General features: G+C 53.5%; 18 non-coding genes across 18 annotated transcripts; 17 read left to right on the top strand and 1 right to left on the bottom strand.

Annotated features, from left to right (window-relative positions):
• The first annotated feature begins 274 nt into the window (after positions 1–274).
• Positions 275–347, top strand: TRNAR-ACG (transfer RNA arginine (anticodon ACG)). Its single transcript has one exon. It is a non-coding gene; the product is annotated as a tRNA-Arg (tRNA).
• Positions 348–1,645: 1,298 nt separating this feature from the next.
• Positions 1,646–1,718, top strand: TRNAR-ACG (transfer RNA arginine (anticodon ACG)). Its single transcript has one exon. It is a non-coding gene; the product is annotated as a tRNA-Arg (tRNA).
• Positions 1,719–3,016: 1,298 nt separating this feature from the next.
• On the top strand, positions 3,017–3,089 carry TRNAR-ACG (transfer RNA arginine (anticodon ACG)). Its single transcript has one exon. It is a non-coding gene; the product is annotated as a tRNA-Arg (tRNA).
• A 1,298-nt stretch (positions 3,090–4,387) lies between these two features.
• Positions 4,388–4,460, top strand: TRNAR-ACG (transfer RNA arginine (anticodon ACG)). The gene has a single exon. It is a non-coding gene; the product is annotated as a tRNA-Arg (tRNA).
• Positions 4,461–5,758: 1,298 nt separating this feature from the next.
• Positions 5,759–5,831, top strand: TRNAR-ACG (transfer RNA arginine (anticodon ACG)). The gene has a single exon. It is a non-coding gene; the product is annotated as a tRNA-Arg (tRNA).
• A 1,298-nt stretch (positions 5,832–7,129) lies between these two features.
• On the top strand, positions 7,130–7,202 carry TRNAR-ACG (transfer RNA arginine (anticodon ACG)). Its single transcript has one exon. It is a non-coding gene; the product is annotated as a tRNA-Arg (tRNA).
• A 1,298-nt stretch (positions 7,203–8,500) lies between these two features.
• Positions 8,501–8,573, top strand: TRNAR-ACG (transfer RNA arginine (anticodon ACG)). The gene has a single exon. It is a non-coding gene; the product is annotated as a tRNA-Arg (tRNA).
• A 1,298-nt stretch (positions 8,574–9,871) lies between these two features.
• On the top strand, positions 9,872–9,944 carry TRNAR-ACG (transfer RNA arginine (anticodon ACG)). Its single transcript has one exon. It is a non-coding gene; the product is annotated as a tRNA-Arg (tRNA).
• A 1,298-nt stretch (positions 9,945–11,242) lies between these two features.
• Positions 11,243–11,315, top strand: TRNAR-ACG (transfer RNA arginine (anticodon ACG)). Its single transcript has one exon. It is a non-coding gene; the product is annotated as a tRNA-Arg (tRNA).
• Positions 11,316–12,613: 1,298 nt separating this feature from the next.
• Positions 12,614–12,686, top strand: TRNAR-ACG (transfer RNA arginine (anticodon ACG)). The gene has a single exon. It is a non-coding gene; the product is annotated as a tRNA-Arg (tRNA).
• A 1,298-nt stretch (positions 12,687–13,984) lies between these two features.
• Positions 13,985–14,057, top strand: TRNAR-ACG (transfer RNA arginine (anticodon ACG)). The gene has a single exon. It is a non-coding gene; the product is annotated as a tRNA-Arg (tRNA).
• A 1,298-nt stretch (positions 14,058–15,355) lies between these two features.
• On the top strand, positions 15,356–15,428 carry TRNAR-ACG (transfer RNA arginine (anticodon ACG)). The gene has a single exon. It is a non-coding gene; the product is annotated as a tRNA-Arg (tRNA).
• Positions 15,429–16,726: 1,298 nt separating this feature from the next.
• Positions 16,727–16,799, top strand: TRNAR-ACG (transfer RNA arginine (anticodon ACG)). The gene has a single exon. It is a non-coding gene; the product is annotated as a tRNA-Arg (tRNA).
• Positions 16,800–18,097: 1,298 nt separating this feature from the next.
• Positions 18,098–18,170, top strand: TRNAR-ACG (transfer RNA arginine (anticodon ACG)). Its single transcript has one exon. It is a non-coding gene; the product is annotated as a tRNA-Arg (tRNA).
• Positions 18,171–19,468: 1,298 nt separating this feature from the next.
• Positions 19,469–19,541, top strand: TRNAR-ACG (transfer RNA arginine (anticodon ACG)). The gene has a single exon. It is a non-coding gene; the product is annotated as a tRNA-Arg (tRNA).
• Positions 19,542–20,040: 499 nt separating this feature from the next.
• On the bottom strand, positions 20,041–20,112 carry TRNAE-UUC (transfer RNA glutamic acid (anticodon UUC)). Its single transcript has one exon. It is a non-coding gene; the product is annotated as a tRNA-Glu (tRNA).
• Positions 20,113–20,846: 734 nt separating this feature from the next.
• TRNAR-ACG (transfer RNA arginine (anticodon ACG)) lies at positions 20,847–20,919 on the top strand. Its single transcript has one exon. It is a non-coding gene; the product is annotated as a tRNA-Arg (tRNA).
• Positions 20,920–22,217: 1,298 nt separating this feature from the next.
• TRNAR-ACG (transfer RNA arginine (anticodon ACG)) lies at positions 22,218–22,290 on the top strand. The gene has a single exon. It is a non-coding gene; the product is annotated as a tRNA-Arg (tRNA).
• Positions 22,291–23,004: the final 714 nt, after the last annotated feature.

Below are 23,004 nucleotides of genomic sequence, written 5' to 3' on the forward strand. Positions count from 1 at the left end.
TCCCTGTGGCGCTCCTGAAGTGTGTGGGGAAGTAAGCCCCTGACCGATTGACCCCACCCCCCCAACCCCAATAAATGAAGGCAAATCCTGCTTTGCAATTGCTGCCAACTTTTCAGGGCCTTCCTTTCTAGATAGGACTGGAAGATGAAGCGGCTTGAGAGTCAGCTCCGAAATGAAGAGTAGCATTATTTTCTAAAGAGCTGTGTAATGTGGGGAGGGGGCAAGCACAGCACCTCCCTTTTGTGGAAGGATAGGGGTATGCGCAGACCCACGAGGGCCAGTGGCGCAATGGATAACGCGTCTGACTACGGATCAGAAGATTGTAGGTTCGACTCCTACCTGGCTCGGGGAAGCGCGTTTTGTTTTTAATTTAACCCCAATTGTGATTGCGTAGTCTCTGTCTTCTCCCTAGCCTTGGCCGAGGTACTGAACGCTTAACACTCGAGGTCAGCGGAAATGACGGTCTGTCAGGGCGCCCTTCTTTCCTCTGGCCTTTAACGTCTTGCAGCAACGGTTTCAATGCAAGGCGGCCTGTTTTCCAAATGTGGTCCCACCGTTGCTCTCTTGACGGGGGGTGCGGGGGACACGTCACGCCTCAAAGGTGGGTGCAGACGAGATCTCGGGTATGAAAGCCGCAGACATTGGTATGCACCTCATACCCAAGCCGCTTGTAGTCGGCCCTTCTTCTTGCAAGTCCAGCCCTCATACTGAGGAATCGGGAGCCTGAAACACGGACAGACTACATGGGGCCGCCGGGGCCCCAAGGGAAACAATGTGGGGAAATTCAGGCTTTTCTCAAAATGTAAATGCAACAGAAACGGAATCGGGAGTTCTATGTAGAAAAGGCTAGTCTTCCCATACCGGGCCGCCTGGGTGAAAACCAGGAATCCTAACCGCTAGACCATATGGGAGGCTGTCAGCAAGAAGCAGGTTATGGAGATCCTGAGAGCAGTGCCCCATGGGTCCACCACTGGCAGGATGCTTGAGAAGCTTGACCGGTGGTGTCCCACGCAAATGACCGAGATGCACTTTCAGTGGCAGAAATCAAGCTTTACGCTGCTCTGGTATTGAGCTGTCATTGCTTACAGTGGCTAAGCAAAGCACAATACCAAGACCAATCTAAAAATGACTAGCTTGAGAGAACACGCAAGAACCAAGGGCAGCGGTTCGAGCCCTATCAGGGATGGACGGTCCCCTTTTGCTAAAATGGGCAAGAGAGTCTGCAGTTCCTCTCGGAGGCGCGTGAGTGCTGGGGCACGCCTCATTAACCCTTTGCTGCCCGTCTTGCCACCTGAAACCTGCCCCTTGCCCCCAAAGTGCAGCATTGGCTGGGGGCAAATATCTGCAGCCTATTGGCAGGCTTGAGAAGAGTCCCTGTGGCGCTCCTGAAGTGTGTGGGGAAGTAAGCCCCTGACCGATTGACCCCACCCCCCCAACCCCAATAAATGAAGGCAAATCCTGCTTTGCAATTGCTGCCAACTTTTCAGGGCCTTCCTTTCTAGATAGGACTGGAAGATGAAGCGGCTTGAGAGTCAGCTCCGAAATGAAGAGTAGCATTATTTTCTAAAGAGCTGTGTAATGTGGGGAGGGGGCAAGCACAGCACCTCCCTTTTGTGGAAGGATAGGGGTATGCGCAGACCCACGAGGGCCAGTGGCGCAATGGATAACGCGTCTGACTACGGATCAGAAGATTGTAGGTTCGACTCCTACCTGGCTCGGGGAAGCGCGTTTTGTTTTTAATTTAACCCCAATTGTGATTGCGTAGTCTCTGTCTTCTCCCTAGCCTTGGCCGAGGTACTGAACGCTTAACACTCGAGGTCAGCGGAAATGACGGTCTGTCAGGGCGCCCTTCTTTCCTCTGGCCTTTAACGTCTTGCAGCAACGGTTTCAATGCAAGGCGGCCTGTTTTCCAAATGTGGTCCCACCGTTGCTCTCTTGACGGGGGGTGCGGGGGACACGTCACGCCTCAAAGGTGGGTGCAGACGAGATCTCGGGTATGAAAGCCGCAGACATTGGTATGCACCTCATACCCAAGCCGCTTGTAGTCGGCCCTTCTTCTTGCAAGTCCAGCCCTCATACTGAGGAATCGGGAGCCTGAAACACGGACAGACTACATGGGGCCGCCGGGGCCCCAAGGGAAACAATGTGGGGAAATTCAGGCTTTTCTCAAAATGTAAATGCAACAGAAACGGAATCGGGAGTTCTATGTAGAAAAGGCTAGTCTTCCCATACCGGGCCGCCTGGGTGAAAACCAGGAATCCTAACCGCTAGACCATATGGGAGGCTGTCAGCAAGAAGCAGGTTATGGAGATCCTGAGAGCAGTGCCCCATGGGTCCACCACTGGCAGGATGCTTGAGAAGCTTGACCGGTGGTGTCCCACGCAAATGACCGAGATGCACTTTCAGTGGCAGAAATCAAGCTTTACGCTGCTCTGGTATTGAGCTGTCATTGCTTACAGTGGCTAAGCAAAGCACAATACCAAGACCAATCTAAAAATGACTAGCTTGAGAGAACACGCAAGAACCAAGGGCAGCGGTTCGAGCCCTATCAGGGATGGACGGTCCCCTTTTGCTAAAATGGGCAAGAGAGTCTGCAGTTCCTCTCGGAGGCGCGTGAGTGCTGGGGCACGCCTCATTAACCCTTTGCTGCCCGTCTTGCCACCTGAAACCTGCCCCTTGCCCCCAAAGTGCAGCATTGGCTGGGGGCAAATATCTGCAGCCTATTGGCAGGCTTGAGAAGAGTCCCTGTGGCGCTCCTGAAGTGTGTGGGGAAGTAAGCCCCTGACCGATTGACCCCACCCCCCCAACCCCAATAAATGAAGGCAAATCCTGCTTTGCAATTGCTGCCAACTTTTCAGGGCCTTCCTTTCTAGATAGGACTGGAAGATGAAGCGGCTTGAGAGTCAGCTCCGAAATGAAGAGTAGCATTATTTTCTAAAGAGCTGTGTAATGTGGGGAGGGGGCAAGCACAGCACCTCCCTTTTGTGGAAGGATAGGGGTATGCGCAGACCCACGAGGGCCAGTGGCGCAATGGATAACGCGTCTGACTACGGATCAGAAGATTGTAGGTTCGACTCCTACCTGGCTCGGGGAAGCGCGTTTTGTTTTTAATTTAACCCCAATTGTGATTGCGTAGTCTCTGTCTTCTCCCTAGCCTTGGCCGAGGTACTGAACGCTTAACACTCGAGGTCAGCGGAAATGACGGTCTGTCAGGGCGCCCTTCTTTCCTCTGGCCTTTAACGTCTTGCAGCAACGGTTTCAATGCAAGGCGGCCTGTTTTCCAAATGTGGTCCCACCGTTGCTCTCTTGACGGGGGGTGCGGGGGACACGTCACGCCTCAAAGGTGGGTGCAGACGAGATCTCGGGTATGAAAGCCGCAGACATTGGTATGCACCTCATACCCAAGCCGCTTGTAGTCGGCCCTTCTTCTTGCAAGTCCAGCCCTCATACTGAGGAATCGGGAGCCTGAAACACGGACAGACTACATGGGGCCGCCGGGGCCCCAAGGGAAACAATGTGGGGAAATTCAGGCTTTTCTCAAAATGTAAATGCAACAGAAACGGAATCGGGAGTTCTATGTAGAAAAGGCTAGTCTTCCCATACCGGGCCGCCTGGGTGAAAACCAGGAATCCTAACCGCTAGACCATATGGGAGGCTGTCAGCAAGAAGCAGGTTATGGAGATCCTGAGAGCAGTGCCCCATGGGTCCACCACTGGCAGGATGCTTGAGAAGCTTGACCGGTGGTGTCCCACGCAAATGACCGAGATGCACTTTCAGTGGCAGAAATCAAGCTTTACGCTGCTCTGGTATTGAGCTGTCATTGCTTACAGTGGCTAAGCAAAGCACAATACCAAGACCAATCTAAAAATGACTAGCTTGAGAGAACACGCAAGAACCAAGGGCAGCGGTTCGAGCCCTATCAGGGATGGACGGTCCCCTTTTGCTAAAATGGGCAAGAGAGTCTGCAGTTCCTCTCGGAGGCGCGTGAGTGCTGGGGCACGCCTCATTAACCCTTTGCTGCCCGTCTTGCCACCTGAAACCTGCCCCTTGCCCCCAAAGTGCAGCATTGGCTGGGGGCAAATATCTGCAGCCTATTGGCAGGCTTGAGAAGAGTCCCTGTGGCGCTCCTGAAGTGTGTGGGGAAGTAAGCCCCTGACCGATTGACCCCACCCCCCCAACCCCAATAAATGAAGGCAAATCCTGCTTTGCAATTGCTGCCAACTTTTCAGGGCCTTCCTTTCTAGATAGGACTGGAAGATGAAGCGGCTTGAGAGTCAGCTCCGAAATGAAGAGTAGCATTATTTTCTAAAGAGCTGTGTAATGTGGGGAGGGGGCAAGCACAGCACCTCCCTTTTGTGGAAGGATAGGGGTATGCGCAGACCCACGAGGGCCAGTGGCGCAATGGATAACGCGTCTGACTACGGATCAGAAGATTGTAGGTTCGACTCCTACCTGGCTCGGGGAAGCGCGTTTTGTTTTTAATTTAACCCCAATTGTGATTGCGTAGTCTCTGTCTTCTCCCTAGCCTTGGCCGAGGTACTGAACGCTTAACACTCGAGGTCAGCGGAAATGACGGTCTGTCAGGGCGCCCTTCTTTCCTCTGGCTTTTAACGTCTTGCAGCAACGGTTTCAATGCAAGGCGGCCTGTTTTCCAAATGTGGTCCCACCGTTGCTCTCTTGACGGGGGGTGCGGGGGACACGTCACGCCTCAAAGGTGGGTGCAGACGAGATCTCGGGTATGAAAGCCGCAGACATTGGTATGCACCTCATACCCAAGCCGCTTGTAGTCGGCCCTTCTTCTTGCAAGTCCAGCCCTCATACTGAGGAATCGGGAGCCTGAAACACGGACAGACTGCATGGGGCCGCCGGGGCCCCAAGGGAAACAATGTGGGGAAATTCAGGCTTTTCTCAAAATGTAAATGCAACAGAAACGGAATCGGGAGTTCTATGTAGAAAAGGCTAGTCTTCCCATACCGGGCCGCCTGGGTGAAAACCAGGAATCCTAACCGCTAGACCATATGGGAGGCTGTCAGCAAGAAGCAGGTTATGGAGATCCTGAGAGCAGTGCCCCATGGGTCCACCACTGGCAGGATGCTTGAGAAGCTTGACCGGTGGTGTCCCACGCAAATGACCGAGATGCACTTTCAGTGGCAGAAATCAAGCTTTACGCTGCTCTGGTATTGAGCTGTCATTGCTTACAGTGGCTAAGCAAAGCACAATACCAAGACCAATCTAAAAATGACTAGCTTGAGAGAACACGCAAGAACCAAGGGCAGCGGTTCGAGCCCTATCAGGGATGGACGGTCCCCTTTTGCTAAAATGGGCAAGAGAGTCTGCAGTTCCTCTCGGAGGCGCGTGAGTGCTGGGGCACGCCTCATTAACCCTTTGCTGCCCGTCTTGCCACCTGAAACCTGCCCCTTGCCCCCAAAGTGCAGCATTGGCTGGGGGCAAATATCTGCAGCCTATTGGCAGGCTTGAGAAGAGTCCCTGTGGCGCTCCTGAAGTGTGTGGGGAAGTAAGCCCCTGACCGATTGACCCCACCCCCCCAACCCCAATAAATGAAGGCAAATCCTGCTTTGCAATTGCTGCCAACTTTTCAGGGCCTTCCTTTCTAGATAGGACTGGAAGATGAAGCGGCTTGAGAGTCAGCTCCGAAATGAAGAGTAGCATTATTTTCTAAAGAGCTGTGTAATGTGGGGAGGGGGCAAGCACAGCACCTCCCTTTTGTGGAAGGATAGGGGTATGCGCAGACCCACGAGGGCCAGTGGCGCAATGGATAACGCGTCTGACTACGGATCAGAAGATTGTAGGTTCGACTCCTACCTGGCTCGGGGAAGCGCGTTTTGTTTTTAATTTAACCCCAATTGTGATTGCGTAGTCTCTGTCTTCTCCCTAGCCTTGGCCGAGGTACTGAACGCTTAACACTCGAGGTCAGCGGAAATGACGGTCTGTCAGGGCGCCCTTCTTTCCTCTGGCCTTTAACGTCTTGCAGCAACGGTTTCAATGCAAGGCGGCCTGTTTTCCAAATGTGGTCCCACCGTTGCTCTCTTGACGGGGGGTGCGGGGGACACGTCACGCCTCAAAGGTGGGTGCAGACGAGATCTCGGGTATGAAAGCCGCAGACATTGGTATGCACCTCATACCCAAGCCGCTTGTAGTCGGCCCTTCTTCTTGCAAGTCCAGCCCTCATACTGAGGAATCGGGAGCCTGAAACACGGACAGACTACATGGGGCCGCCGGGGCCCCAAGGGAAACAATGTGGGGAAATTCAGGCTTTTCTCAAAATGTAAATGCAACAGAAACGGAATCGGGAGTTCTATGTAGAAAAGGCTAGTCTTCCCATACCGGGCCGCCTGGGTGAAAACCAGGAATCCTAACCGCTAGACCATATGGGAGGCTGTCAGCAAGAAGCAGGTTATGGAGATCCTGAGAGCAGTGCCCCATGGGTCCACCACTGGCAGGATGCTTGAGAAGCTTGACCGGTGGTGTCCCACGCAAATGACCGAGATGCACTTTCAGTGGCAGAAATCAAGCTTTACGCTGCTCTGGTATTGAGCTGTCATTGCTTACAGTGGCTAAGCAAAGCACAATACCAAGACCAATCTAAAAATGACTAGCTTGAGAGAACACGCAAGAACCAAGGGCAGCGGTTCGAGCCCTATCAGGGATGGACGGTCCCCTTTTGCTAAAATGGGCAAGAGAGTCTGCAGTTCCTCTCGGAGGCGCGTGAGTGCTGGGGCACGCCTCATTAACCCTTTGCTGCCCGTCTTGCCACCTGAAACCTGCCCCTTGCCCCCAAAGTGCAGCATTGGCTGGGGGCAAATATCTGCAGCCTATTGGCAGGCTTGAGAAGAGTCCCTGGGGCGCTCCTGAAGTGTGTGGGGAAGTAAGCCCCTGACCGATTGACCCCACCCCCCCAACCCCAATAAATGAAGGCAAATCCTGCTTTGCAATTGCTGCCAACTTTTCAGGGCCTTCCTTTCTAGATAGGACTGGAAGATGAAGCGGCTTGAGAGTCAGCTCCGAAATGAAGAGTAGCATTATTTTCTAAAGAGCTGTGTAATGTGGGGAGGGGGCAAGCACAGCACCTCCCTTTTGTGGAAGGATAGGGGTATGCGCAGACCCACGAGGGCCAGTGGCGCAATGGATAACGCGTCTGACTACGGATCAGAAGATTGTAGGTTCGACTCCTACCTGGCTCGGGGAAGCGCGTTTTGTTTTTAATTTAACCCCAATTGTGATTGCGTAGTCTCTGTCTTCTCCCTAGCCTTGGCCGAGGTACTGAACGCTTAACACTCGAGGTCAGCGGAAATGACGGTCTGTCAGGGCGCCCTTCTTTCCTCTGGCCTTTAACGTCTTGCAGCAACGGTTTCAATGCAAGGCGGCCTGTTTTCCAAATGTGGTCCCACCGTTGCTCTCTTGACGGGGGGTGCGGGGGACACGTCACGCCTCAAAGGTGGGTGCAGACGAGATCTCGGGTATGAAAGCCGCAGACATTGGTATGCACCTCATACCCAAGCCGCTTGTAGTCGGCCCTTCTTCTTGCAAGTCCAGCCCTCATACTGAGGAATCGGGAGCCTGAAACACGGACAGACTACATGGGGCCGCCGGGGCCCCAAGGGAAACAATGTGGGGAAATTCAGGCTTTTCTCAAAATGTAAATGCAACAGAAACGGAATCGGGAGTTCTATGTAGAAAAGGCTAGTCTTCCCATACCGGGCCGCCTGGGTGAAAACCAGGAATCCTAACCGCTAGACCATATGGGAGGCTGTCAGCAAGAAGCAGGTTATGGAGATCCTGAGAGCAGTGCCCCATGGGTCCACCACTGGCAGGATGCTTGAGAAGCTTGACCGGTGGTGTCCCACGCAAATGACCGAGATGCACTTTCAGTGGCAGAAATCAAGCTTTACGCTGCTCTGGTATTGAGCTGTCATTGCTTACAGTGGCTAAGCAAAGCACAATACCAAGACCAATCTAAAAATGACTAGCTTGAGAGAACACGCAAGAACCAAGGGCAGCGGTTCGAGCCCTATCAGGGATGGACGGTCCCCTTTTGCTAAAATGGGCAAGAGAGTCTGCAGTTCCTCTCGGAGGCGCGTGAGTGCTGGGGCACGCCTCATTAACCCTTTGCTGCCCGTCTTGCCACCTGAAACCTGCCCCTTGCCCCCAAAGTGCAGCATTGGCTGGGGGCAAATATCTGCAGCCTATTGGCAGGCTTGAGAAGAGTCCCTGTGGCGCTCCTGAAGTGTGTGGGGAAGTAAGCCCCTGACCGATTGACCCCACCCCCCCAACCCCAATAAATGAAGGCAAATCCTGCTTTGCAATTGCTGCCAACTTTTCAGGGCCTTCCTTTCTAGATAGGACTGGAAGATGAAGCGGCTTGAGAGTCAGCTCCGAAATGAAGAGTAGCATTATTTTCTAAAGAGCTGTGTAATGTGGGGAGGGGGCAAGCACAGCACCTCCCTTTTGTGGAAGGATAGGGGTATGCGCAGACCCACGAGGGCCAGTGGCGCAATGGATAACGCGTCTGACTACGGATCAGAAGATTGTAGGTTCGACTCCTACCTGGCTCGGGGAAGCGCGTTTTGTTTTTAATTTAACCCCAATTGTGATTGCGTAGTCTCTGTCTTCTCCCTAGCCTTGGCCGAGGTACTGAACGCTTAACACTCGAGGTCAGCGGAAATGACGGTCTGTCAGGGCGCCCTTCTTTCCTCTGGCCTTTAACGTCTTGCAGCAACGGTTTCAATGCAAGGCGGCCTGTTTTCCAAATGTGGTCCCACCGTTGCTCTCTTGACGGGGGGTGCGGGGGACACGTCACGCCTCAAAGGTGGGTGCAGACGAGATCTCGGGTATGAAAGCCGCAGACATTGGTATGCACCTCATACCCAAGCCGCTTGTAGTCGGCCCTTCTTCTTGCAAGTCCAGCCCTCATACTGAGGAATCGGGAGCCTGAAACACGGACAGACTACATGGGGCCGCCGGGGCCCCAAGGGAAACAATGTGGGGAAATTCAGGCTTTTCTCAAAATGTAAATGCAACAGAAACGGAATCGGGAGTTCTATGTAGAAAAGGCTAGTCTTCCCATACCGGGCCGCCTGGGTGAAAACCAGGAATCCTAACCGCTAGACCATATGGGAGGCTGTCAGCAAGAAGCAGGTTATGGAGATCCTGAGAGCAGTGCCCCATGGGTCCACCACTGGCAGGATGCTTGAGAAGCTTGACCGGTGGTGTCCCACGCAAATGACCGAGATGCACTTTCAGTGGCAGAAATCAAGCTTTACGCTGCTCTGGTATTGAGCTGTCATTGCTTACAGTGGCTAAGCAAAGCACAATACCAAGACCAATCTAAAAATGACTAGCTTGAGAGAACACGCAAGAACCAAGGGCAGCGGTTCGAGCCCTATCAGGGATGGACGGTCCCCTTTTGCTAAAATGGGCAAGAGAGTCTGCAGTTCCTCTCGGAGGCGCGTGAGTGCTGGGGCACGCCTCATTAACCCTTTGCTGCCCGTCTTGCCACCTGAAACCTGCCCCTTGCCCCCAAAGTGCAGCATTGGCTGGGGGCAAATATCTGCAGCCTATTGGCAGGCTTGAGAAGAGTCCCTGTGGCGCTCCTGAAGTGTGTGGGGAAGTAAGCCCCTGACCGATTGACCCCACCCCCCCAACCCCAATAAATGAAGGCAAATCCTGCTTTGCAATTGCTGCCAACTTTTCAGGGCCTTCCTTTCTAGATAGGACTGGAAGATGAAGCGGCTTGAGAGTCAGCTCCGAAATGAAGAGTAGCATTATTTTCTAAAGAGCTGTGTAATGTGGGGAGGGGGCAAGCACAGCACCTCCCTTTTGTGGAAGGATAGGGGTATGCGCAGACCCACGAGGGCCAGTGGCGCAATGGATAACGCGTCTGACTACGGATCAGAAGATTGTAGGTTCGACTCCTACCTGGCTCGGGGAAGCGCGTTTTGTTTTTAATTTAACCCCAATTGTGATTGCGTAGTCTCTGTCTTCTCCCTAGCCTTGGCCGAGGTACTGAACGCTTAACACTCGAGGTCAGCGGAAATGACGGTCTGTCAGGGCGCCCTTCTTTCCTCTGGCCTTTAACGTCTTGCAGCAACGGTTTCAATGCAAGGCGGCCTGTTTTCCAAATGTGGTCCCACCGTTGCTCTCTTGACGGGGGGTGCGGGGGACACGTCACGCCTCAAAGGTGGGTGCAGACGAGATCTCGGGTATGAAAGCCGCAGACATTGGTATGCACCTCATACCCAAGCCGCTTGTAGTCGGCCCTTCTTCTTGCAAGTCCAGCCCTCATACTGAGGAATCGGGAGCCTGAAACACGGACAGACTACATGGGGCCGCCGGGGCCCCAAGGGAAACAATGTGGGGAAATTCAGGCTTTTCTCAAAATGTAAATGCAACAGAAACGGAATCGGGAGTTCTATGTAGAAAAGGCTAGTCTTCCCATACCGGGCCGCCTGGGTGAAAACCAGGAATCCTAACCGCTAGACCATATGGGAGGCTGTCAGCAAGAAGCAGGTTATGGAGATCCTGAGAGCAGTGCCCCATGGGTCCACCACTGGCAGGATGCTTGAGAAGCTTGACCGGTGGTGTCCCACGCAAATGACCGAGATGCACTTTCAGTGGCAGAAATCAAGCTTTACGCTGCTCTGGTATTGAGCTGTCATTGCTTACAGTGGCTAAGCAAAGCACAATACCAAGACCAATCTAAAAATGACTAGCTTGAGAGAACACGCAAGAACCAAGGGCAGCGGTTCGAGCCCTATCAGGGATGGACGGTCCCCTTTTGCTAAAATGGGCAAGAGAGTCTGCAGTTCCTCTCGGAGGCGCGTGAGTGCTGGGGCACGCCTCATTAACCCTTTGCTGCCCGTCTTGCCACCTGAAACCTGCCCCTTGCCCCCAAAGTGCAGCATTGGCTGGGGGCAAATATCTGCAGCCTATTGGCAGGCTTGAGAAGAGTCCCTGTGGCGCTCCTGAAGTGTGTGGGGAAGTAAGCCCCTGACCGATTGACCCCACCCCCCCAACCCCAATAAATGAAGGCAAATCCTGCTTTGCAATTGCTGCCAACTTTTCAGGGCCTTCCTTTCTAGATAGGACTGGAAGATGAAGCGGCTTGAGAGTCAGCTCCGAAATGAAGAGTAGCATTATTTTCTAAAGAGCTGTGTAATGTGGGGAGGGGGCAAGCACAGCACCTCCCTTTTGTGGAAGGATAGGGGTATGCGCAGACCCACGAGGGCCAGTGGCGCAATGGATAACGCGTCTGACTACGGATCAGAAGATTGTAGGTTCGACTCCTACCTGGCTCGGGGAAGCGCGTTTTGTTTTTAATTTAACCCCAATTGTGATTGCGTAGTCTCTGTCTTCTCCCTAGCCTTGGCCGAGGTACTGAACGCTTAACACTCGAGGTCAGCGGAAATGACGGTCTGTCAGGGCGCCCTTCTTTCCTCTGGCCTTTAACGTCTTGCAGCAACGGTTTCAATGCAAGGCGGCCTGTTTTCCAAATGTGGTCCCACCGTTGCTCTCTTGACGGGGGGTGCGGGGGACACGTCACGCCTCAAAGGTGGGTGCAGACGAGATCTCGGGTATGAAAGCCGCAGACATTGGTATGCACCTCATACCCAAGCCGCTTGTAGTCGGCCCTTCTTCTTGCAAGTCCAGCCCTCATACTGAGGAATCGGGAGCCTGAAACACGGACAGACTACATGGGGCCGCCGGGGCCCCAAGGGAAACAATGTGGGGAAATTCAGGCTTTTCTCAAAATGTAAATGCAACAGAAACGGAATCGGGAGTTCTATGTAGAAAAGGCTAGTCTTCCCATACCGGGCCGCCTGGGTGAAAACCAGGAATCCTAACCGCTAGACCATATGGGAGGCTGTCAGCAAGAAGCAGGTTATGGAGATCCTGAGAGCAGTGCCCCATGGGTCCACCACTGGCAGGATGCTTGAGAAGCTTGACCGGTGGTGTCCCACGCAAATGACCGAGATGCACTTTCAGTGGCAGAAATCAAGCTTTACGCTGCTCTGGTATTGAGCTGTCATTGCTTACAGTGGCTAAGCAAAGCACAATACCAAGACCAATCTAAAAATGACTAGCTTGAGAGAACACGCAAGAACCAAGGGCAGCGGTTCGAGCCCTATCAGGGATGGACGGTCCCCTTTTGCTAAAATGGGCAAGAGAGTCTGCAGTTCCTCTCGGAGGCGCGTGAGTGCTGGGGCACGCCTCATTAACCCTTTGCTGCCCGTCTTGCCACCTGAAACCTGCCCCTTGCCCCCAAAGTGCAGCATTGGCTGGGGGCAAATATCTGCAGCCTATTGGCAGGCTTGAGAAGAGTCCCTGGGGCGCTCCTGAAGTGTGTGGGGAAGTAAGCCCCTGACCGATTGACCCCACCCCCCCAACCCCAATAAATGAAGGCAAATCCTGCTTTGCAATTGCTGCCAACTTTTCAGGGCCTTCCTTTCTAGATAGGACTGGAAGATGAAGCGGCTTGAGAGTCAGCTCCGAAATGAAGAGTAGCATTATTTTCTAAAGAGCTGTGTAATGTGGGGAGGGGGCAAGCACAGCACCTCCCTTTTGTGGAAGGATAGGGGTATGCGCAGACCCACGAGGGCCAGTGGCGCAATGGATAACGCGTCTGACTACGGATCAGAAGATTGTAGGTTCGACTCCTACCTGGCTCGGGGAAGCGCGTTTTGTTTTTAATTTAACCCCAATTGTGATTGCGTAGTCTCTGTCTTCTCCCTAGCCTTGGCCGAGGTACTGAACGCTTAACACTCGAGGTCAGCGGAAATGACGGTCTGTCAGGGCGCCCTTCTTTCCTCTGGCCTTTAACGTCTTGCAGCAACGGTTTCAATGCAAGGCGGCCTGTTTTCCAAATGTGGTCCCACCGTTGCTCTCTTGACGGGGGGTGCGGGGGACACGTCACGCCTCAAAGGTGGGTGCAGACGAGATCTCGGGTATGAAAGCCGCAGACATTGGTATGCACCTCATACCCAAGCCGCTTGTAGTCGGCCCTTCTTCTTGCAAGTCCAGCCCTCATACTGAGGAATCGGGAGCCTGAAACACGGACAGACTACATGGGGCCGCCGGGGCCCCAAGGGAAACAATGTGGGGAAATTCAGGCTTTTCTCAAAATGTAAATGCAACAGAAACGGAATCGGGAGTTCTATGTAGAAAAGGCTAGTCTTCCCATACCGGGCCGCCTGGGTGAAAACCAGGAATCCTAACCGCTAGACCATATGGGAGGCTGTCAGCAAGAAGCAGGTTATGGAGATCCTGAGAGCAGTGCCCCATGGGTCCACCACTGGCAGGATGCTTGAGAAGCTTGACCGGTGGTGTCCCACGCAAATGACCGAGATGCACTTTCAGTGGCAGAAATCAAGCTTTACGCTGCTCTGGTATTGAGCTGTCATTGCTTACAGTGGCTAAGCAAAGCACAATACCAAGACCAATCTAAAAATGACTAGCTTGAGAGAACACGCAAGAACCAAGGGCAGCGGTTCGAGCCCTATCAGGGATGGACGGTCCCCTTTTGCTAAAATGGGCAAGAGAGTCTGCAGTTCCTCTCGGAGGCGCGTGAGTGCTGGGGCACGCCTCATTAACCCTTTGCTGCCCGTCTTGCCACCTGAAACCTGCCCCTTGCCCCCAAAGTGCAGCATTGGCTGGGGGCAAATATCTGCAGCCTATTGGCAGGCTTGAGAAGAGTCCCTGTGGCGCTCCTGAAGTGTGTGGGGAAGTAAGCCCCTGACCGATTGACCCCACCCCCCCAACCCCAATAAATGAAGGCAAATCCTGCTTTGCAATTGCTGCCAACTTTTCAGGGCCTTCCTTTCTAGATAGGACTGGAAGATGAAGCGGCTTGAGAGTCAGCTCCGAAATGAAGAGTAGCATTATTTTCTAAAGAGCTGTGTAATGTGGGGAGGGGGCAAGCACAGCACCTCCCTTTTGTGGAAGGATAGGGGTATGCGCAGACCCACGAGGGCCAGTGGCGCAATGGATAACGCGTCTGACTACGGATCAGAAGATTGTAGGTTCGACTCCTACCTGGCTCGGGGAAGCGCGTTTTGTTTTTAATTTAACCCCAATTGTGATTGCGTAGTCTCTGTCTTCTCCCTAGCCTTGGCCGAGGTACTGAACGCTTAACACTCGAGGTCAGCGGAAATGACGGTCTGTCAGGGCGCCCTTCTTTCCTCTGGCCTTTAACGTCTTGCAGCAACGGTTTCAATGCAAGGCGGCCTGTTTTCCAAATGTGGTCCCACCGTTGCTCTCTTGACGGGGGGTGCGGGGGACACGTCACGCCTCAAAGGTGGGTGCAGACGAGATCTCGGGTATGAAAGCCGCAGACATTGGTATGCACCTCATACCCAAGCCGCTTGTAGTCGGCCCTTCTTCTTGCAAGTCCAGCCCTCATACTGAGGAATCGGGAGCCTGAAACACGGACAGACTACATGGGGCCGCCGGGGCCCCAAGGGAAACAATGTGGGGAAATTCAGGCTTTTCTCAAAATGTAAATGCAACAGAAACGGAATCGGGAGTTCTATGTAGAAAAGGCTAGTCTTCCCATACCGGGCCGCCTGGGTGAAAACCAGGAATCCTAACCGCTAGACCATATGGGAGGCTGTCAGCAAGAAGCAGGTTATGGAGATCCTGAGAGCAGTGCCCCATGGGTCCACCACTGGCAGGATGCTTGAGAAGCTTGACCGGTGGTGTCCCACGCAAATGACCGAGATGCACTTTCAGTGGCAGAAATCAAGCTTTACGCTGCTCTGGTATTGAGCTGTCATTGCTTACAGTGGCTAAGCAAAGCACAATACCAAGACCAATCTAAAAATGACTAGCTTGAGAGAACACGCAAGAACCAAGGGCAGCGGTTCGAGCCCTATCAGGGATGGACGGTCCCCTTTTGCTAAAATGGGCAAGAGAGTCTGCAGTTCCTCTCGGAGGCGCGTGAGTGCTGGGGCACGCCTCATTAACCCTTTGCTGCCCGTCTTGCCACCTGAAACCTGCCCCTTGCCCCCAAAGTGCAGCATTGGCTGGGGGCAAATATCTGCAGCCTATTGGCAGGCTTGAGAAGAGTCCCTGTGGCGCTCCTGAAGTGTGTGGGGAAGTAAGCCCCTGACCGATTGACCCCACCCCCCCAACCCCAATAAATGAAGGCAAATCCTGCTTTGCAATTGCTGCCAACTTTTCAGGGCCTTCCTTTCTAGATAGGACTGGAAGATGAAGCGGCTTGAGAGTCAGCTCCGAAATGAAGAGTAGCATTATTTTCTAAAGAGCTGTGTAATGTGGGGAGGGGGCAAGCACAGCACCTCCCTTTTGTGGAAGGATAGGGGTATGCGCAGACCCACGAGGGCCAGTGGCGCAATGGATAACGCGTCTGACTACGGATCAGAAGATTGTAGGTTCGACTCCTACCTGGCTCGGGGAAGCGCGTTTTGTTTTTAATTTAACCCCAATTGTGATTGCGTAGTCTCTGTCTTCTCCCTAGCCTTGGCCGAGGTACTGAACGCTTAACACTCGAGGTCAGCGGAAATGACGGTCTGTCAGGGCGCCCTTCTTTCCTCTGGCCTTTAACGTCTTGCAGCAACGGTTTCAATGCAAGGCGGCCTGTTTTCCAAATGTGGTCCCACCGTTGCTCTCTTGACGGGGGGTGCGGGGGACACGTCACGCCTCAAAGGTGGGTGCAGACGAGATCTCGGGTATGAAAGCCGCAGACATTGGTATGCACCTCATACCCAAGCCGCTTGTAGTCGGCCCTTCTTCTTGCAAGTCCAGCCCTCATACTGAGGAATCGGGAGCCTGAAACACGGACAGACTGCATGGGGCCGCCGGGGCCCCAAGGGAAACAATGTGGGGAAATTCAGGCTTTTCTCAAAATGTAAATGCAACAGAAACGGAATCGGGAGTTCTATGTAGAAAAGGCTAGTCTTCCCATACCGGGCCGCCTGGGTGAAAACCAGGAATCCTAACCGCTAGACCATATGGGAGGCTGTCAGCAAGAAGCAGGTTATGGAGATCCTGAGAGCAGTGCCCCATGGGTCCACCACTGGCAGGATGCTTGAGAAGCTTGACCGGTGGTGTCCCACGCAAATGACCGAGATGCACTTTCAGTGGCAGAAATCAAGCTTTACGCTGCTCTGGTATTGAGCTGTCATTGCTTACAGTGGCTAAGCAAAGCACAATACCAAGACCAATCTAAAAATGACTAGCTTGAGAGAACACGCAAGAACCAAGGGCAGCGGTTCGAGCCCTATCAGGGATGGACGGTCCCCTTTTGCTAAAATGGGCAAGAGAGTCTGCAGTTCCTCTCGGAGGCGCGTGAGTGCTGGGGCACGCCTCATTAACCCTTTGCTGCCCGTCTTGCCACCTGAAACCTGCCCCTTGCCCCCAAAGTGCAGCATTGGCTGGGGGCAAATATCTGCAGCCTATTGGCAGGCTTGAGAAGAGTCCCTGTGGCGCTCCTGAAGTGTGTGGGGAAGTAAGCCCCTGACCGATTGACCCCACCCCCCCAACCCCAATAAATGAAGGCAAATCCTGCTTTGCAATTGCTGCCAACTTTTCAGGGCCTTCCTTTCTAGATAGGACTGGAAGATGAAGCGGCTTGAGAGTCAGCTCCGAAATGAAGAGTAGCATTATTTTCTAAAGAGCTGTGTAATGTGGGGAGGGGGCAAGCACAGCACCTCCCTTTTGTGGAAGGATAGGGGTATGCGCAGACCCACGAGGGCCAGTGGCGCAATGGATAACGCGTCTGACTACGGATCAGAAGATTGTAGGTTCGACTCCTACCTGGCTCGGGGAAGCGCGTTTTGTTTTTAATTTAACCCCAATTGTGATTGCGTAGTCTCTGTCTTCTCCCTAGCCTTGGCCGAGGTACTGAACGCTTAACACTCGAGGTCAGCGGAAATGACGGTCTGTCAGGGCGCCCTTCTTTCCTCTGGCCTTTAACGTCTTGCAGCAACGGTTTCAATGCAAGGCGGCCTGTTTTCCAAATGTGGTCCCACCGTTGCTCTCTTGACGGGGGGTGCGGGGGACACGTCACGCCTCAAAGGTGGGTGCAGACGAGATCTCGGGTATGAAAGCCGCAGACATTGGTATGCACCTCATACCCAAGCCGCTTGTAGTCGGCCCTTCTTCTTGCAAGTCCAGCCCTCATACTGAGGAATCGGGAGCCTGAAACACGGACAGACTACATGGGGCCGCCGGGGCCCCAAGGGAAACAATGTGGGGAAATTCAGGCTTTTCTCAAAATGTAAATGCAACAGAAACGGAATCGGGAGTTCTATGTAGAAAAGGCTAGTCTTCCCATACCGGGCCGCCTGGGTGAAAACCAGGAATCCTAACCGCTAGACCATATGGGAGGCTGTCAGCAAGAAGCAGGTTATGGAGATCCTGAGAGCAGTGCCCCATGGGTCCACCACTGGCAGGATGCTTGAGAAGCTTGACCGGTGGTGTCCCACGCAAATGACCGAGATGCACTTTCAGTGGCAGAAATCAAGCTTTACGCTGCTCTGGTATTGAGCTGTCATTGCTTACAGTGGCTAAGCAAAGCACAATACCAAGACCAATCTAAAAATGACTAGCTTGAGAGAACACGCAAGAACCAAGGGCAGCGGTTCGAGCCCTATCAGGGATGGACGGTCCCCTTTTGCTAAAATGGGCAAGAGAGTCTGCAGTTCCTCTCGGAGGCGCGTGAGTGCTGGGGCACGCCTCATTAACCCTTTGCTGCCCGTCTTGCCACCTGAAACCTGCCCCTTGCCCCCAAAGTGCAGCATTGGCTGGGGGCAAATATCTGCAGCCTATTGGCAGGCTTGAGAAGAGTCCCTGTGGCGCTCCTGAAGTGTGTGGGGAAGTAAGCCCCTGACCGATTGACCCCACCCCCCCAACCCCAATAAATGAAGGCAAATCCTGCTTTGCAATTGCTGCCAACTTTTCAGGGCCTTCCTTTCTAGATAGGACTGGAAGATGAAGCGGCTTGAGAGTCAGCTCCGAAATGAAGAGTAGCATTATTTTCTAAAGAGCTGTGTAATGTGGGGAGGGGGCAAGCACAGCACCTCCCTTTTGTGGAAGGATAGGGGTATGCGCAGACCCACGAGGGCCAGTGGCGCAATGGATAACGCGTCTGACTACGGATCAGAAGATTGTAGGTTCGACTCCTACCTGGCTCGGGGAAGCGCGTTTTGTTTTTAATTTAACCCCAATTGTGATTGCGTAGTCTCTGTCTTCTCCCTAGCCTTGGCCGAGGTACTGAACGCTTAACACTCGAGGTCAGCGGAAATGACGGTCTGTCAGGGCGCCCTTCTTTCCTCTGGCCTTTAACGTCTTGCAGCAACGGTTTCAATGCAAGGCGGCCTGTTTTCCAAATGTGGTCCCACCGTTGCTCTCTTGACGGGGGGTGCGGGGGACACGTCACGCCTCAAAGGTGGGTGCAGACGAGATCTCGGGTATGAAAGCCGCAGACATTGGTATGCACCTCATACCCAAGCCGCTTGTAGTCGGCCCTTCTTCTTGCAAGTCCAGCCCTCATACTGAGGAATCGGGAGCCTGAAACACGGACAGACTACATGGGGCCGCCGGGGCCCCAAGGGAAACAATGTGGGGAAATTCAGGCTTTTCTCAAAATGTAAATGCAACAGAAACGGAATCGGGAGTTCTATGTAGAAAAGGCTAGTCTTCCCATACCGGGCCGCCTGGGTGAAAACCAGGAATCCTAACCGCTAGACCATATGGGAGGCTGTCAGCAAGAAGCAGGTTATGGAGATCCTGAGAGCAGTGCCCCATGGGTCCACCACTGGCAGGATGCTTGAGAAGCTTGACCGGTGGTGTCCCACGCAAATGACCGAGATGCACTTTCAGTGGCAGAAATCAAGCTTTACGCTGCTCTGGTATTGAGCTGTCATTGCTTACAGTGGCTAAGCAAAGCACAATACCAAGACCAATCTAAAAATGACTAGCTTGAGAGAACACGCAAGAACCAAGGGCAGCGGTTCGAGCCCTATCAGGGATGGACGGTCCCCTTTTGCTAAAATGGGCAAGAGAGTCTGCAGTTCCTCTCGGAGGCGCGTGAGTGCTGGGGCACGCCTCATTAACCCTTTGCTGCCCGTCTTGCCACCTGAAACCTGCCCCTTGCCCCCAAAGTGCAGCATTGGCTGGGGGCAAATATCTGCAGCCTATTGGCAGGCTTGAGAAGAGTCCCTGTGGCGCTCCTGAAGTGTGTGGGGAAGTAAGCCCCTGACCGATTGACCCCACCCCCCCAACCCCAATAAATGAAGGCAAATCCTGCTTTGCAATTGCTGCCAACTTTTCAGGGCCTTCCTTTCTAGATAGGACTGGAAGATGAAGCGGCTTGAGAGTCAGCTCCGAAATGAAGAGTAGCATTATTTTCTAAAGAGCTGTGTAATGTGGGGAGGGGGCAAGCACAGCACCTCCCTTTTGTGGAAGGATAGGGGTATGCGCAGACCCACGAGGGCCAGTGGCGCAATGGATAACGCGTCTGACTACGGATCAGAAGATTGTAGGTTCGACTCCTACCTGGCTCGGGGAAGCGCGTTTTGTTTTTAATTTAACCCCAATTGTGATTGCGTAGTCTCTGTCTTCTCCCTAGCCTTGGCCGAGGTACTGAACGCTTAACACTCGAGGTCAGCGGAAATGACGGTCTGTCAGGGCGCCCTTCTTTCCTCTGGCCTTTAACGTCTTGCAGCAACGGTTTCAATGCAAGGCGGCCTGTTTTCCAAATGTGGTCCCACCGTTGCTCTCTTGACGGGGGGTGCGGGGGACACGTCACGCCTCAAAGGTGGGTGCAGACGAGATCTCGGGTATGAAAGCCGCAGACATTGGTATGCACCTCATACCCAAGCCGCTTGTAGTCGGCCCTTCTTCTTGCAAGTCCAGCCCTCATACTGAGGAATCGGGAGCCTGAAACACGGACAGACTGCATGGGGCCGCCGGGGCCCCAAGGGAAACAATGTGGGGAAATTCAGGCTTTTCTCAAAATGTAAATGCAACAGAAACGGGAGTTCTATGTAGAAAAGGCTAGTCTTCCCATACCGGGAGTCGAACCCGGGCCGCCTGGGTGAAAACCAGGAATCCTAACCGCTAGACCATATGGGAGGCTGTCAGCAAGAAGCAGGTTATGGAGATCCTGAGAGCAGTGCCCCATGGGTCCACCACTGGCAGGATGCTTGAGAAGCTTGACCGGTGGTGTCCCACGCAAATGACCGAGATGCACTTTCAGTGGCAGAAATCAAGCTTTACGCTGCTCTGGTATTGAGCTGTCATTGCTTACAGTGGCTAAGCAAAGCACAATACCAAGACCAATCTAAAAATGACTAGCTTGAGAGAACACGCAAGAACCAAGGGCAGCGGTTCGAGCCCTATCAGGGATGGACGGTCCCCTTTTGCTAAAATGGGCAAGAGAGTCTGCAGTTCCTCTCGGAGGCGCGTGAGTGCTGGGGCACGCCTCATTAACCCTTTGCTGCCCGTCTTGCCACCTGAAACCTGCCCCTTGCCCCCAAAGTGCAGCATTGGCTGGGGGCAAATATCTGCAGCCTATTGGCAGGCTTGAGAAGAGTCCCTGTGGCGCTCCTGAAGTGTGTGGGGAAGTAAGCCCCTGACCGATTGACCCCACCCCCCCAACCCCAATAAATGAAGGCAAATCCTGCTTTGCAATTGCTGCCAACTTTTCAGGGCCTTCCTTTCTAGATAGGACTGGAAGATGAAGCGGCTTGAGAGTCAGCTCCGAAATGAAGAGTAGCATTATTTTCTAAAGAGCTGTGTAATGTGGGGAGGGGGCAAGCACAGCACCTCCCTTTTGTGGAAGGATAGGGGTATGCGCAGACCCACGAGGGCCAGTGGCGCAATGGATAACGCGTCTGACTACGGATCAGAAGATTGTAGGTTCGACTCCTACCTGGCTCGGGGAAGCGCGTTTTGTTTTTAATTTAACCCCAATTGTGATTGCGTAGTCTCTGTCTTCTCCCTAGCCTTGGCCGAGGTACTGAACGCTTAACACTCGAGGTCAGCGGAAATGACGGTCTGTCAGGGCGCCCTTCTTTCCTCTGGCCTTTAACGTCTTGCAGCAACGGTTTCAATGCAAGGCGGCCTGTTTTCCAAATGTGGTCCCACCGTTGCTCTCTTGACGGGGGGTGCGGGGGACACGTCACGCCTCAAAGGTGGGTGCAGACGAGATCTCGGGTATGAAAGCCGCAGACATTGGTATGCACCTCATACCCAAGCCGCTTGTAGTCGGCCCTTCTTCTTGCAAGTCCAGCCCTCATACTGAGGAATCGGGAGCCTGAAACACGGACAGACTGCATGGGGCCGCCGGGGCCCCAAGGGAAACAATGTGGGGAAATTCAGGCTTTTCTCAAAATGTAAATGCAACAGAAACGGAATCGGGAGTTCTATGTAGAAAAGGCTAGTCTTCCCATACCGGGCCGCCTGGGTGAAAACCAGGAATCCTAACCGCTAGACCATATGGGAGGCTGTCAGCAAGAAGCAGGTTATGGAGATCCTGAGAGCAGTGCCCCATGGGTCCACCACTGGCAGGATGCTTGAGAAGCTTGACCGGTGGTGTCCCACGCAAATGACCGAGATGCACTTTCAGTGGCAGAAATCAAGCTTTACGCTGCTCTGGTATTGAGCTGTCATTGCTTACAGTGGCTAAGCAAAGCACAATACCAAGACCAATCTAAAAATGACTAGCTTGAGAGAACACGCAAGAACCAAGGGCAGCGGTTCGAGCCCTATCAGGGATGGACGGTCCCCTTTTGCTAAAATGGGCAAGAGAGTCTGCAGTTCCTCTCGGAGGCGCGTGAGTGCTGGGGCACGCCTCATTAACCCTTTGCTGCCCGTCTTGCCACCTGAAACCTGCCCCTTGCCCCCAAAGTGCAGCATTGGCTGGGGGCAAATATCTGCAGCCTATTGGCAGGCTTGAGAAGAGTCCCTGTGGCGCTCCTGAAGTGTGTGGGGAAGTAAGCCCCTGACCGATTGACCCCACCCCCCCAACCCCAATAAATGAAGGCAAATCCTGCTTTGCAATTGCTGCCAACTTTTCAGGGCCTTCCTTTCTAGATAGGACTGGAAGATGAAGCGGCTTGAGAGTCAGCTCCGAAATGAAGAGTAGCATTATTTTCTAAAGAGCTGTGTAATGTGGGGAGGGGGCAAGCACAGCACCTCCCTTTTGTGGAAGGATAGGGGTATGCGCAGACCCACGAGGGCCAGTGGCGCAATGGATAACGCGTCTGACTACGGATCAGAAGATTGTAGGTTCGACTCCTACCTGGCTCGGGGAAGCGCGTTTTGTTTTTAATTTAACCCCAATTGTGATTGCGTAGTCTCTGTCTTCTCCCTAGCCTTGGCCGAGGTACTGAACGCTTAACACTCGAGGTCAGCGGAAATGACGGTCTGTCAGGGCGCCCTTCTTTCCTCTGGCCTTTAACGTCTTGCAGCAACGGTTTCAATGCAAGGCGGCCTGTTTTCCAAATGTGGTCCCACCGTTGCTCTCTTGACGGGGGGTGCGGGGGACACGTCACGCCTCAAAGGTGGGTGCAGACGAGATCTCGGGTATGAAAGCCGCAGACATTGGTATGCACCTCATACCCAAGCCGCTTGTAGTCGGCCCTTCTTCTTGCAAGTCCAGCCCTCATACTGAGGAATCGGGAGCCTGAAACACGGACAGACTACATGGGGCCGCCGGGGCCCCAAGGGAAACAATGTGGGGAAATTCAGGCTTTTCTCAAAATGTAAATGCAACAGAAACGGAATCGGGAGTTCTATGTAGAAAAGGCTAGTCTTCCCATACCGGGCCGCCTGGGTGAAAACCAGGAATCCTAACCGCTAGACCATATGGGAGGCTGTCAGCAAGAAGCAGGTTATGGAGATCCTGAGAGCAGTGCCCCATGGGTCCACCACTGGCAGGATGCTTGAGAAGCTTGACCGGTGGTGTCCCACGCAAATGACCGAGATGCACTTTCAGTGGCAGAAATCAAGCTTTACGCTGCT

This window comes from Ambystoma mexicanum, chromosome 4p (genome assembly GCF_040938575.1).
Source record: "Ambystoma mexicanum isolate Mex_15411 chromosome 4p, UKY_AmexF1_1, whole genome shotgun sequence".
NCBI lineage: Eukaryota > Metazoa > Chordata > Amphibia > Caudata > Ambystomatidae > Ambystoma > Ambystoma mexicanum.